The sequence below is a fragment of the Sceloporus undulatus genome, chromosome 6 (genome assembly GCF_019175285.1).
Source record: "Sceloporus undulatus isolate JIND9_A2432 ecotype Alabama chromosome 6, SceUnd_v1.1, whole genome shotgun sequence".
In the NCBI taxonomy this organism is placed as follows: domain Eukaryota; kingdom Metazoa; phylum Chordata; class Lepidosauria; order Squamata; family Phrynosomatidae; genus Sceloporus; species Sceloporus undulatus.
This window is the reverse complement of record NC_056527.1, coordinates 31,309,365-31,322,897: the sequence shown is the minus strand read 5'-3', so window position 1 is coordinate 31,322,897 and position 13,533 is coordinate 31,309,365.

Genomic DNA, 13,533 nt, shown 5'->3' with positions numbered 1-13,533 from the left:
TTATTGGTGCATTCCCTTAATGGTTCTTTATCCAAATAACCAAGCCTTAGGTTCTCAGATGAAACCAAGACAATGGAATATTTAATAATGGAATGGACTGGTTTGGAAGAGAATCTTTAGAGGTTGAAGGGCCATTTCACAGGAGTGCTGTAACTTGATATTCCTGCATGACAGGAGGTTCAACTGGGTGGCCCTTGGAATTCCTTGATGATACATAATAATAATAATAATAATAATAATAATAATAATAATAATAATAATAGGATTTATTTATATGCTGCCCAATCACTGGGAATCTGGGCGGCTTACAACAGAGGGGATAATAGATGGTTCCCTGCCCTCAGGCTTACAATCTAAAAAGACACGACACAAAAGGAGAAGGGAATGGTGGTGGTGGTGGGGGATCAGGTCCAGCAGTTCTTCTCTCCCTCTGAGGCCTGGACCAAGGCAGATGGACTGGAGGGAGGGCTCTTCTTCTTCAGGCTAGCCCTGATGGAGCTGGGCCAGCCTATTCTCTCCCTCACAGGCTGAAGGATGACAGTTAAGGAGGGAGGAGCCTCTTTCTTCAGGCTAGCCCTGATGGAGCTGGGCCAGCCTATTTATTCCCTCTCAGGACGAAAGATGACAGTTATGGAGGGAGAAGCCTCTTTCTTCTCTTTCTTTATGTTAGACGAATTTCACTCCATGGCATAGATTAAATGTTTATAGCTTTTGGGGAGTCTCTCAGAACAGTGCATGGGATTTGCAGTGGAGTGGGCACCCCACAAAGAAATGCACAGAGACCAACATACAGCTGACAGGTGGGATTGGCTTGAGGCATGGATCAGGATCTGGCATTGACCAACACAACTGTTGATCAATGAACCCCGTTACCTGGCCACAGTTGGGCCTCGGGATGACAAAAGGGGATGATGATCAGCAGTTGCCCCTGCAATGGCAACTCCTCTATAATCCCAGCACCCTCGGGTCCCTGTGGGACTCCCAATACTGGTGCTTTGCAGCACAGGTAGCTATGCCCACCAGATCCATGACCCATGCTATCATCCCCAGGAAATTGTGACAGCAACCCTGCAACCATCTTGCAGAAGTAAATCAGGGTGGGAGGGTGTGGAGAGCCAAGCTGGAATGGCATCCTCTGCCTGGCCACATGGCCTAATATAAACCTCTGGGCAGATGGGCAAGGGGGCAAGAAGTCTTGCCCCTTCTGGCCAATGCACCGATGGGAAGTCCAGAAGTCCAGCCCTTTGCAGTGGCCAAACCTATCTGAGGCCTTATCTGGCTCCTGGTGCACACCAGGAGTTGCAGTCTTGCCCAGGGAGGAAGTTCCACCCTCCCATCGCCCTGACCAAACCAATCAGGGCTGTTCCTAGGCCAGGAGGCTACTGGGAAAATGCGGGGCTGGGAGCCAGCCGGGAGCCGCAGCAGCCTCCAAGCCTGCTCAATCGGGTGACCACACATATAGACCTACCATTCCTTCCCACTTCCAACTCCTCATATCACTGGTTATTGTGGAAATACTGTTTTCTTCTTCAGAGTTCTACATACCTACATAGGGACATTTTTCTAGTCTTGTACCACCACTATTCCCCCTTCACATTTAATTTCATATTTCTGTAGACTAAACAACCCCATCCTTTTTTCTTTTTTCTTTTTTTAAGCCTGGTTCTCACAGGAATTACAGGACCTTTGTTTTTCTTTAAAGTTTTTGAGTCTTTTCCCATATGTCACCAACAGCTCTCTTGAATCAGAACTATGGCATGGTATAAAGGGAAGAATGAGATCGTCTTTTCTCCAGTCCTTTGCTTAGTCAAATAGCTAAAGATGCTTCTTTAATGAACACTGATAGCTAAAAGGTGCTTAAAAGAGTATTGAGTACTGGCTGGTGCCTATTAAATGCTAAGCACATCCCACGTTACCTGTTTGAGTTGTGGCTGGAGAAAAATAGTTTCAAAGTTGTAATGCAAACTGTGAAGAAATCAATGTTCTTAGGTTTTTGCAGCTAGGCAGAAAGAAGAAAGACTGGAAGAGATGAGGTACAGCAGTGTGCTATATAGTAGCATACTGTTACAGGAACTCTTTTACCGTGGCCTCATACACACTACATAATTAGGGTTGCCATTTCACGGCGGTGGGCGGGAATTTCCCGCCCCCTGGGGGCGTGCCCTGTCCCGTCCCGCCCCCGCCCCCATTGCCGGGTGGCTGCCCAACTCTGAGCTCCCAGGGCTGCTGCCTGCCTTCTATAGAGTGCTGCCTGTGCAGCTTGTCTGGAGCAGCAGCAGGACGACTGAAACCAGCAGGGGTGGGGTCTGCTGCACTGCCCTGCCTCTATTGGCCAGCCCTCTGCTTCCTTATTTGGGCATGCTCCAAATTCCAAGCGGAGAGGGCTTTGCAGGCAAGTTGCTTTTTGTTCTTCCCCTCTTTCTCTTTCCCCTCCTTCTCTTCTTATTATTGTTCCGTTTCTTTTTCTTCTCCTCCTCTTCCTCTCCTCTTCCTCCTCTCCTTTTTCTTCCTTTCTTCTGGGATTTTTAGTTTTGTGAGGTATTTCACATTCTCTGTCAGAGGTATTTCACATTCTCTGTTATATTCCAATATAAACAAATCCCAGAATTTTATAGCATTGAGTCATTGCAGTTAAAGCCAGTCAATGCATTATCTCTGCATTGCAGATGCAGCCCAAGCCTCATACTTATGGCAGTCCTTTAGAAACCTGATTTTGAATTGAGGAAAAGTCATTGAAACAGATGGAACCCAGAATCCCTAAACCCACTTTCTTAAATGTAGAAGTTTCCAAGCAAAGCGGTATGTTTGAATCATGCTGTGCCTCATTCAAGGCCACCTAACCAGTCTTATTTTGAAATTATATTTCTATAGGATTTATGCCCATGACTCTTTGAGCTTATGTCTCTGAAGTGGAACTCAGTTGAATGTTTTCTTGTTCCACCACATTTCCAGTATCATTGGAAAATCCAGCATGTTTCCAATATCATCAGGCACTGATATCTTCAAAGAACAACAACAGGCTGAGAATGCAACGCTTCTTTGCTTACTTTCATCAGTTCATAAAACACAGAACTGAAAATTTGAGAGAGTAACTCAGAAGAAATATGTGGTCTGTAAGGGAACAACAACAGGCTGCCAGTGCCTTGAAGCAAGAGAAATACTTTGAGTGAACGTTTTTAAACTGGACTTTGCCTTAAATATGAGAGTAGCATTGTGATGCATTCCAGCTTTTTTAAAATAATAATAATAATAACAGCAACAAGCAATTTATAGATTTAGAACACTCCACATTTTTTATGTTGCTGTAACCCTTACAAAAACAACAACAGCAACAACAACAACAAAATTTATTTATATGCTGCCTCTCTGTGCAACACAACCAGGGCGGCTTACAATGAGTACAGACTCATATCCCACAATCCCACCCCCCTAAAACACAATTCAACAATCTGTGATTTAAAACATACCTTAGAATGACAAACACAATTAACAAACAGAACAGAGCAGTGGCTATGGCAAGAGTCAAAAGTGTAGGAGGTTCAGACTTTTGGTGGCCGGTTATCTATTCAGGAAAGGCCTGCAGGAAAAGATCCAACAAAGATAGGCATCCAGCAATCATACCGACAAAGTGTGTGAGCAAGCTGTGATGTGAAAGACAACTGGCCAGCCAATACACAACAGTGGTTAAATGCCTGTACTGCAGCCATTCACTCGAAACCACAAGGTTGCGAGTTCAAGACCAGCAAAAGGGCCCAAGCTCGACTCAGGCTTGCATCCTTCCGAGGTCGCTAAAATGAGTACCAGACTGTTGGGGGCAAATTAGCTTAATTGCTAATTAGCTTACTTGCTGCTCACCGCTATGATCTTTGAAATAGCGGTATATAAATAAAACAAATTATTATTAATTATTATTATTAGGTAAAATAGATCAGTGGTCTGATTCAGTAGAAGACAATGTCTTACACTGAATGCAAATCAATGCTATTATCCCCACTGTGCAGGCTACCTATGTGTTTGTGGAATGGGTAAAATTTAAGCCTCAAACTTTACTATCTTAGCCAAGATATAGACTGGCTGACTGGCAAGATGGCAATAAGGCCCATACTGTAATCTTTCATGGTATTTTTTAACTATCATCAAGGGAGTTTCAGCAACCCATCTAGCCTCACTTGTATTGACATATCTTATTTCAAAGTCTAGGCATCTAAGAAACTGAAGACATTCTGTGGTTTTCCATATCTTCCTTTAGGGTCAGGATACCTTGGCTGGAATTCATTTAGGGACATAGGCACTCATGCTGTCTATTCAGAACCAAACATCACCATTGTGCATCAAGCATATTGTGCTGATAGTAGCAGAAGTGGAGTTGTGAAGGCAGCATATTCATCTGTGTTTTGTCTTTGCAAGTTGAGCATTGTGCCTTGTCATTATTCATCCTATACTTTGCATTTTGATTGTGTGTCCTTGTTTTACATTGAGGTTGTGAATCCTACTCTTTGCACTGTAGTCGCATACCCTTTATAGGCTGAGTCTCCCTTATCTGGAATTCTGAAATCCATAATATTCCAAAATTGGCCACATGAGTGACATCTTTGCTTTCTGATGGTTTAGTGCACACAAACTTTGTTTAATGCATAACATTATTTTAAAATATTATGTATAAAATTATCTTCAGGCTATATATATAAGGTGTATACAAAACATAATGTTTAGACTTGGGTCCCATCTCTAAGATCGTTCAGTATGTACACGCAAATATTCCAAAATCTGAAAAATTCTGAAATCCAAACCACTTCTGCTCCTAAGCATTTAGATAAGGGAGACTGAACTTGTACTTTGCACTATGGTTGTGTATCATGTATTGTGCAATGGCACACATTGACATATGTTGCATGATGTTGCTATTCTGCATAAGGATTATGTAATTCTGCTGAGCTATATGTCCACATATGAGTAATTATACTATGCTAGGGTTTTTTGAATTGAGACCCTTCTTTATAACATATATTTTATGTAAGCACTCTAGTATGAACCTTCCCATATACAGTAGTATTTTATCATATTTACAGCTTTTTCTGGGGTGCCCCAGCCATCCTTAGTGAAGCAACTGGAAGAAAAGACTTACTTGTAGCACCCACATTTGTAGAACATTGTCCCAGAGAAGCTGGTCTGGGATCTATGTTGCTCTTTTTTCACCACCAGGTAAACACTTTTTAGACATATTCTCAAGGTTTTCATCTATATCGGTATTGTTTTTGTGTTTTGGTTTAGTGGCTGTCTTTTTATTTTGTTTTATTGCTCTTTTGCTAGATCTTATTTGACTGTTTTTGTTTTATATTTATGTTATAATCTGGTGTGGGAATGCTTTTAATATTAATGGGAAGGATATAAATTAATCAGCTCATGAAATAAATAATGTCTTATGTTTGTTGATTCAGTCAAGCTTTCCCAGATTAGGGTCTGTTGGTACTCACAGAAGGAAAGTTAATTATGACCTGTTACAGACAGCCAAAATAAAGCTGCTTCGAGTCACAGTGGAGGTATGGTGTTTCAATGATGCACGGGTCCTAAGAGTCCAGAAGTCGCACCAAAGCCACACTCCAGTCCTTAGGGATGGAGTGTGGCTTTGGTGCGACTTCTGGACTCTTAGGACCCGTGCATCATTGAAACACTATACCTCCACTGTGACTCGAAGCAGCTTTATTTTGGCTGTCTGTAACAGGCCAATGTCTTTATCATTTACTGAAGCTTCACAAGGCTGGAGCCATCGACCAGAGAGCTGCCTTCCCTGAATTGTACCTCTGCACCTTCAGAAATATCCCCTTGTTCTCCCCTTAGAAAGTCATCTGAGAGTTGTGAGAAACCACCCTGAAAACTACAAGGAGAACTTGTAGTGTGAATTGTGCTTTATGTTTGCAGACTCCTTACAGGACTGGGCTATATGTGGTCTGTTGCTTATGTCCAGGTAAAAGTACACGAGATGTTCAGTTGTGTGTTTGTTGCTGTGTGATTTCAAGTAGTTTCTGATTTATGGTGACCCTAAAGACAGGGTCAACCTTTGAGGTTGAAAAAGTGTGACTTGTCCAGGATCACCCAGTGGGTTTCTGTGGCATAGTAGTTAGGGGTTAGGGTTAGGGTAGAAAGACTTTCAAAAACAGAAACACCAGTGCCATCGAAAACAATCGATTTCACTAAGAAATAGGTCTTCAGCTGATAGGATGGGGCAACCAGAAAATGTAGGACATATCCTACAAATGTAGGACTCCTTATAAATCCACACCAGCTCACCAGGGTTAGGTTTAGGGGTTAGGGTTAAGCAAAAAAGTTATGGTGTCAGGTTTAGGAATTAGGGTTTAGGGTTCGGGTGTAGTTAGGTGTAGGGTTAGGATTTAGTATTTAGAGTTAGGGTTAGGATTAGGATTAAGGTTAGAATTTAGGGGTTAGGGTTAGGGATTAGGAGTTAGGGTTAGGGGTTAGGGTTAGGATTAGGATCAAGGGTTAGTGTTAGTGTTAGGGTCAGGGTTTAGAGTTAGGGTTTGGATTAAGGGTTAGGGTTCAGGGTTAGGTTTAGAGTTTAGGGTATAGGGTTTAGGGATGGGGTAGGGTTAGGGTCTAGAGTTAGGGTTAGGATTAGGGTTTAGGGTTACAGTTAGGGTTAGGATTAGGATTTACAGCAGTTTAGGGTTAGGATTTAGGGTTTGGGGTTAGGATTTAGGGTTAGCGATAGGGTTATGGTTATGGTTCGGGTTTCGGGTTAGGGGTTAGGGTTAGGATTAGGATTAAAGGTTAGGGTCAGGGTTAGGGTTCAGGGATTGTGTTAGGGTTAGGGATTAGAGTTTAGGGTTAGGGATATATTTATTGTTCAGATTAAGGGTTAGAGAATGACCTCTAAAAATGGAAACACTAGCACCGTTGAAGAAAATTGATTTCACTTAGAAATATGGCTTGCGCTGATAGGTAAAAATGCTTGGCTTGTAGTATGTGTGTTTCAAATTGAAATTGCATTTGGTGTGATGGGATTTCCAACTCTGGGTCTACCAGTGTAAAAATGAAGCATGGATCCTATAAATTTAGGTCAACCTGAAATTGTAGGATACGTCCTACAAAGGTAGGACTCCCTATAAATCCATACCTGCTCACCACAGTTAGGGTTAGGGGTTAGGGATTTGAACCCTGGTTTCTAGTCATAGTCCAACATCCAAGCCACTACCTCATGCAGGCTTGCTTCAGTCATGTGTAGCTGATCCCTAAGATCTTTGTGGATTTGTTTTCCAAAACTAGCGGATTAAAAGGGAATACCATAGTTAGGAGAGGTGGTCCTTTTCTTGTGCTGCTTCTTCCCTGACAAACCATTTCTTCTTAGCTACTGGGTTATATTTTGCCCTTATGGGGCAAAAAGCAGTTTTGCTTCAAGAATTGTTTTAGTGCATAACTGGCAGAAAAGAAAAGAGTTAAGAAACAGTTCTGTTCATGCTTTTTCTTTCTTTAGTATGCTACCTCTGTGGCTGAATTTTGAAAACCAGATTCAGGAACAAACATTTTGTTTGGCATCCTAGAGCTGATCATGGGGTGGTGATTCCAGTTGTAGAATATTCTTCTCTTTCTACCTGTCTCTATCTTTTGCCAGTTTCTCCCCTGTTTCTGTTTCTGAGCCAATTACTGGCTACCTTTAACTCAGTGCTTCATGCTTTCCTGCACTGTAATTCCAGCAAACCTTGGAAGAATTTCTGTCTGCCTCTATTGAGCCAGAGCAGTCACAACAGGACACTTTCAATTCTACACCTTCTATTAGACCCAAAATCAGCAACTGTGGCCCTCTAGATGTCTGTTAGTCTCCTATTCTGCTAGTCAGTGATGTTGGCAGTTGCAACACAACAACATCTGGTTTACATTATCAGGCAAATGTAAAGACAGGAGGAAACTATTTTAAACTTTGTGTGGTGGAAGAGAGTTGAACAAATAATGCTTACATTGTCAGGAGATGCTTCAGGATGTATCAAATGTGCATTTAAAACTACCTCTACTATGCATGTTACATCATTTTTTAGCCCTTAGGGAATTTTTTCATGGAGAAGTGTATTCTTTATGTTCAACTATCCATGTCCTTCATTTAAATTTTGAGAGGCAGTAAAGTCACTGGGCATGACATTCTGGAGTTGGAAAATGGCAGGTGGGGGAAAATGTAAGCTTTTTTCTTCCTCTACTTTCTCTCTGCTTCATGAATTGGCTTTCAAACAAACAGAAAGGATCTCAGTAACAAAGTAGTTATAACCCTAACCTCAGATGGTGGGATTTGAAGATATATATTCTATAGGAATGACTGCAGGAGTTGCTACACCAAATACATTTTAAAACAATAGTTAAAAAGTAGATCTTCTGGCATAATCCTCAGTTACATAAGTCCCAAATCTCAACAGGATTCCCGCATCCGTTCCAGTCCTGATAACCATTCACTTTGTTAGAGAGAGCAGTCTTGTGTATACCTCTTTTTCTATGTATGTAATTATTCCTTCCATTGAAATGAATGGTTAGTGAGGGAGTTTGCCGTAGGATATATGAGTTTATGTTGCAGCACTAGAAGATAAACCGCTAAATTGCTTTGCAACACTGACGTCTTTTACTGTAATCTTTGAGTAAAAGGTGAATAGAATGAAGTGCTTGTTTCCATGAGTCACACTACTCTCCCTATCAGTTACCTGTAAGTAAAGAGGGGTGAAAAGCTCATTTGATATATTTTTATAAGTTTATGGGTGAAAAGAACTTGAGATTATAATGTGTATGTGAGAGAATGCAGGACTGGCACTCATGAAAGCTTTGAGTGCTTAGCTTTCAAGTGAATTTCTGTACATTCAATAACATTTGTGCTGCTGAATAAGAGGTACCTCTCTCATCTCTTTCCTTTCTTTTTTTCTTTTTGACAAACTCTTCGCCTTTTAAAAGACAAGTACAACACAATCCTTTCTGCACTGAAAATAGCTGTAGCCATTGAATTTGGCTAGTGCAGAACAAATTGGGTGGGATGCTGAATATCCACAAGTCTCCTTAATTCTCTTTTGCTGTCTTGTGATGGGAAGCAGCCTTCCGGCTTTTTTAGAGGACTGGTAATTCTGCAATTCATGGGATCATGTGCAGCCCCCAGGCTGTTTTGGGGGCCCCAGGCCTTTCCTGGACCACTCCTCCAGATGGTCGAGAACTTGTAATTCCTACTCGTTGAAGCCTCTAGAAGCATCAATTTTTCATTATTTTGCCTCCTAAACCCCAAAGAGGATTTTCCCAATCCAGAAGTGGACTTCTGGCCACTTTCAATTTTATTTGGGAGCTGGTGTGTCCTGATGCAAGCTCTAAAAATAAAAAATAGTCTCTACGTCAGGGGTCGGCAACCTCCGGCCCGCGGGCCGGATCCGGCCCGCGGGTGCCTTTCCGCCAGCCCCCGCTCCCTCTTGCTGCCGAAATCGCCTCTGATTTCGGTGGCTTCAGCCGCCATTTTGCTCTTCAAAATGGCGGCGAAGTCTTGCGCGACCAAAAAGATCGCGCGAGATTTCGCCGCCATTTTGAAGGGCAAAATGGCGGCGCCCATTACGAGGCCCGCTGCGGCCTCCGGAGCCCCGAAACGGGGCTCCAGCAGCTCTCTGGTAGCACGCTGTGTCTCCGGAGGCCTCAAAACGGGGCTCCAGCAGCCGCAACGACCTCTGGGAGGCCCACTGCGACGTCCAGCCTGAAACGGGGCTCCAGAAGCTGCAACGGCCTCTGGGAGGCCCGCTGCGTCCGCCGAGCCCCGAAACGGGGCTCCAAGCAGCCGCAACGGCCCTTGGGAGGCCCGCTGCGTCCTCCGAGCCCCGAAACGGGGCTCCAACAGCCCAACGGCCCTCGGGAGGCCCGCTGCGTCCTCCGGAGCCTCGAAACGGGCTCCAGGAGCCGCAACAGGCATCTGGGAGGCCCGCTGCATCCTCCGGAGCCCGAAACGGGGCTCCAGAGCCGCAAGGCCTCTGGGAGGCCGTTGCCGCCGCTGGGGCCCCCCAGAGGGCTCCTGCGACGGCAGGGGCCCCTGGGAGGCCCTTTGCCGCCGCTGCCTGCCAAGGGCTCCTCGACGGCAGGGGCCCTGGAGCCGTTGCCGCGCGGGCCTCCCAGGAGGGCTCTCTGCGACGGCAGGGGGCCCCTGGGAGGCCAGTTGCCGTCGCTGGGGCCCCCCAGGAGGGCTCCTGCGATGGCAGCGGCCCTGGGAGGCCAGTTGCCGCCGCTGGGGCCCCCAGGAGGGCTCCTGCGACGGCAGCGGGCCCTGGGAGGCCAGTTCCGCGCTGGGGCCCTCCAGGAGGGCTCCTGTGAGGCAGCGGGCCCCTGGGAGGCAAGTTGCCGTCGTGGGCCCTCCAGGAGGGCTCCTGCGACGGCAGCGGGCTCCTGGGGACAGTTGCTGTCCCTTGGCCTCCAGGAGGGTTCCTGCGACGGCAGAGGGCCTCCCAGAGGCCCGTTGCCTGCACCAGGGTCTCCAGGAGGGCTCCAATGGCGGCAGCGGCTCCTGGGAGGCCAGTTCTGTCGCTGGGGCTCTCCAGGAGGACTCCGGAGGCGGCAGCGGGCCCCGGAAGGCCAGTTGCCTTCACCGGGGTCCTCCAGGAGGGCTCCAACGGCGGCAGCGGCCCCTGGGAGGCCCGTTGCCGTCGCAGGGTCCCTCCAGGAGGGTTCCAGTGGTAGCAGCGGGCCCCTGGGAGGCCAGTTTCTGTCCCTTGCGCCCTCCTGGAGGACCCCAGCAAAGACCTGCTGGGGGGCAGAGTTGGTGCATCTTGTCCACATGTCGCATGCCCCAACCCTGCCCCAGGATGGTCCACATGGAACGTGGCATCATGGCACTCCTCTGGCACTGCATCCACAGCACCAAGAAGTGCTGCCAAGCTGCAGCAATGCGGCTATGGTCCCCTTTCCAGGGTGCAAAAAGAAATTGCTTTTTGTAGCTCCTTTGGTGCAAAAAGAAATTGCTTTCTGTAGCTCCTTTTTGCACCCTGGAAAGGCCGGATGGGGGCCGCGGCATGCAGTTGCTGCAGTCCCATGGAGTCTAGCTATTGTTGGACTGCAAGTTCCAGCAGCCCCTAGCTGGAGTAGCCAATGCTGAGGAATGCTGGGAGATGCAGTCCATCAACATCTGGATATTGGAAGCTATGTAGAGTCAGTCTGCTCTAGTTAGTACTTAGATGGGAAAGTGCCAGGGAATAATACTAGGTGCTGTAGACTAGCTTTCAGAGGAAGGAACTGGAAAAACACCTTGAAGGATTCCTCACTTTAAAAAAGGCTGGGAAATTCACAGGCTCCCCATACATTAATTGAAGGTGCATATGTGTGCATAAACACACACACACACACTCACACACACACACACTTTATTATCTCTGCAGCCCCTGTAGCCAGATAACTGGCCCTGTAGCACCAGAGGGGCAAAGGGATGAGTCCTAGATAGCACTGCTTCTATTTACATAGAATCCTAAAGTTGGAAGGGATCCACAAGGACCATGCAGTCCAACCCCTTCTGCCATGCAGGAATACATAGAATGCTAGAGCTGCAAGGGACCCAAGAGCCATCTAGCCCAACCTCTTTTGGTCATGCAGGAATACACAGTATCCTAGAGTTGGAAGGGCCATCCAGTCTAACCTCCTTCTGCAATGCAGGAATATGTAGAATGCTAGAGTTGGAATAGACCCCAAGGGCCATGTAGCCCAACTTCCTTTGGCCATAGCACTGCTTCCATTTACATAGAATCCTACAGTTGGAAGGGTCCCCCAAGGGCCATCCAGCCCAACCTCCTTCTGTCATGAAGGAATACATAGAATCCTAGAGTTGAAAAGGACTTCCAAAGGCAATCTCTGCCAAAAAGTGCTGGTGCCTCATGAAACTACAAATCCCAGGAACTTTGGCAGTTAAAATTGTGTCAAAGTGCACTATTTCTACTGTCTGTAGGCATCCTTCATCCAAAGTGTTTGGGTATTTTTCTCCATGGAAAATTTAGCTTTACCTTAGGCTCTTCATTTCAGGATTGGCAGGGATGCACTGTGTGTTAATGAATGGATTTGTTGAATCTTTTCATTGAACTCAGTTGAATTCAGTTGGATTTCTGTCTCCCATTTGTATTTCTAAAAGAGAATAGCTGGAATCCAATTTATAAACACTACAATTGTCAGTCTAGGAACATTACATGGGTTAAGTGTGCCACCTCTGAAAAATAATTGTTATTTTTGTAATTAGAGTCAAAATAAGCTCTCATAGATATTACAGTATTTTTCATTTTTAACATGAAAATTGAAAGCTTGGCAGTAGATCCTTTAAATTCTTGTGCCTCTAGAGCTAAACAAAATAAATTGACAATGCATTCTTATAATGTGATGTATAAAAATAAATTTTAATAGATGTGATATCTTTGACTAGAGGTATCTTTTCTGGTACTCTGAGTAGCCAGATTTAGGATTGCATCAGTAGCATTTAGCCAAACCCATGTGTCCTATCCTATTTCTTTTAAATCATGACTTTTCATTTACACCAGTAAAAAGAACTATATGTGATTTCTAGATTTCTGCACATCATTGCTTACAATGATATTTATAGGCAAAGCCATATTTCCAGCCTTGTGCATCTGCATGTATAAATGTGAGGTCTAGCATTGCAAAGAAAATATGATTCATTGTGAGGGCTAGTGATGTTACAAAAACAACAAATATAATAAAAATCAAGTTATATACAAGATAATTCCCCAATATGTTCACTATGCTCAGACTCAGAGATTCAATATGATTCTCTTGTTAAGGAAAATGCAACATGGGATATACAGTGAAAGAAATAAAACATCTATGTGAAAGTCACAATGACTAAGCAAGAGCAATTAAGAAGCCACACAGGTGTAAAAGCTAATGTAATTTACAAGTCTTGAATGCCAAGGACAGAATTATAGAGTGTACAATTGGAAACACCTGAGATTCATTAAGTGTACAAGGTGAAATGATGAAATTGTTAAGTATGGGTTGAACTATGTGAACCAATCAAAGTGAATGTACACGCCCACTGGGTGGAAACTGACTAAGTGGGTGGTGTTTAACAATGGCTATAATAATTGCTATGTTTGCCAATGTATTTTGTGGAGTATAGTGGGTAGTTGGAGTAGTTTGGAGATTGTGAGGGCATATAGTATTTGTATATAGTAGAATAAAGTAGATCTTTTATATAAGACTACTGAGTTGTCTGGCGTCTTGACTGAAGATACAAGAGCCAGCAGGATCCTGGAGAAGTTTGAAGACATCTCAGGAAGAAGAGTGAGAAGGCTTGGAGAGTTTGTCAGGGTCTTCAGCCTATTCTCTGAAACTCTGCAGCTTTAGAGAAAAGCATTAACCACTGACCAAAGCTGGTCAGCTCCGCTGCATAACAAGGTGGTGAGTTAGAGCCAGAGGTGAAGAGCTACAACTCCCATCATCCCTGACAACTCTAACATTCTTTGTATTCAGCTGTGGAACCACTATTCCAGTATCATGATTATTGGAGCTCTTTTTGCATTGTGTGTCAAA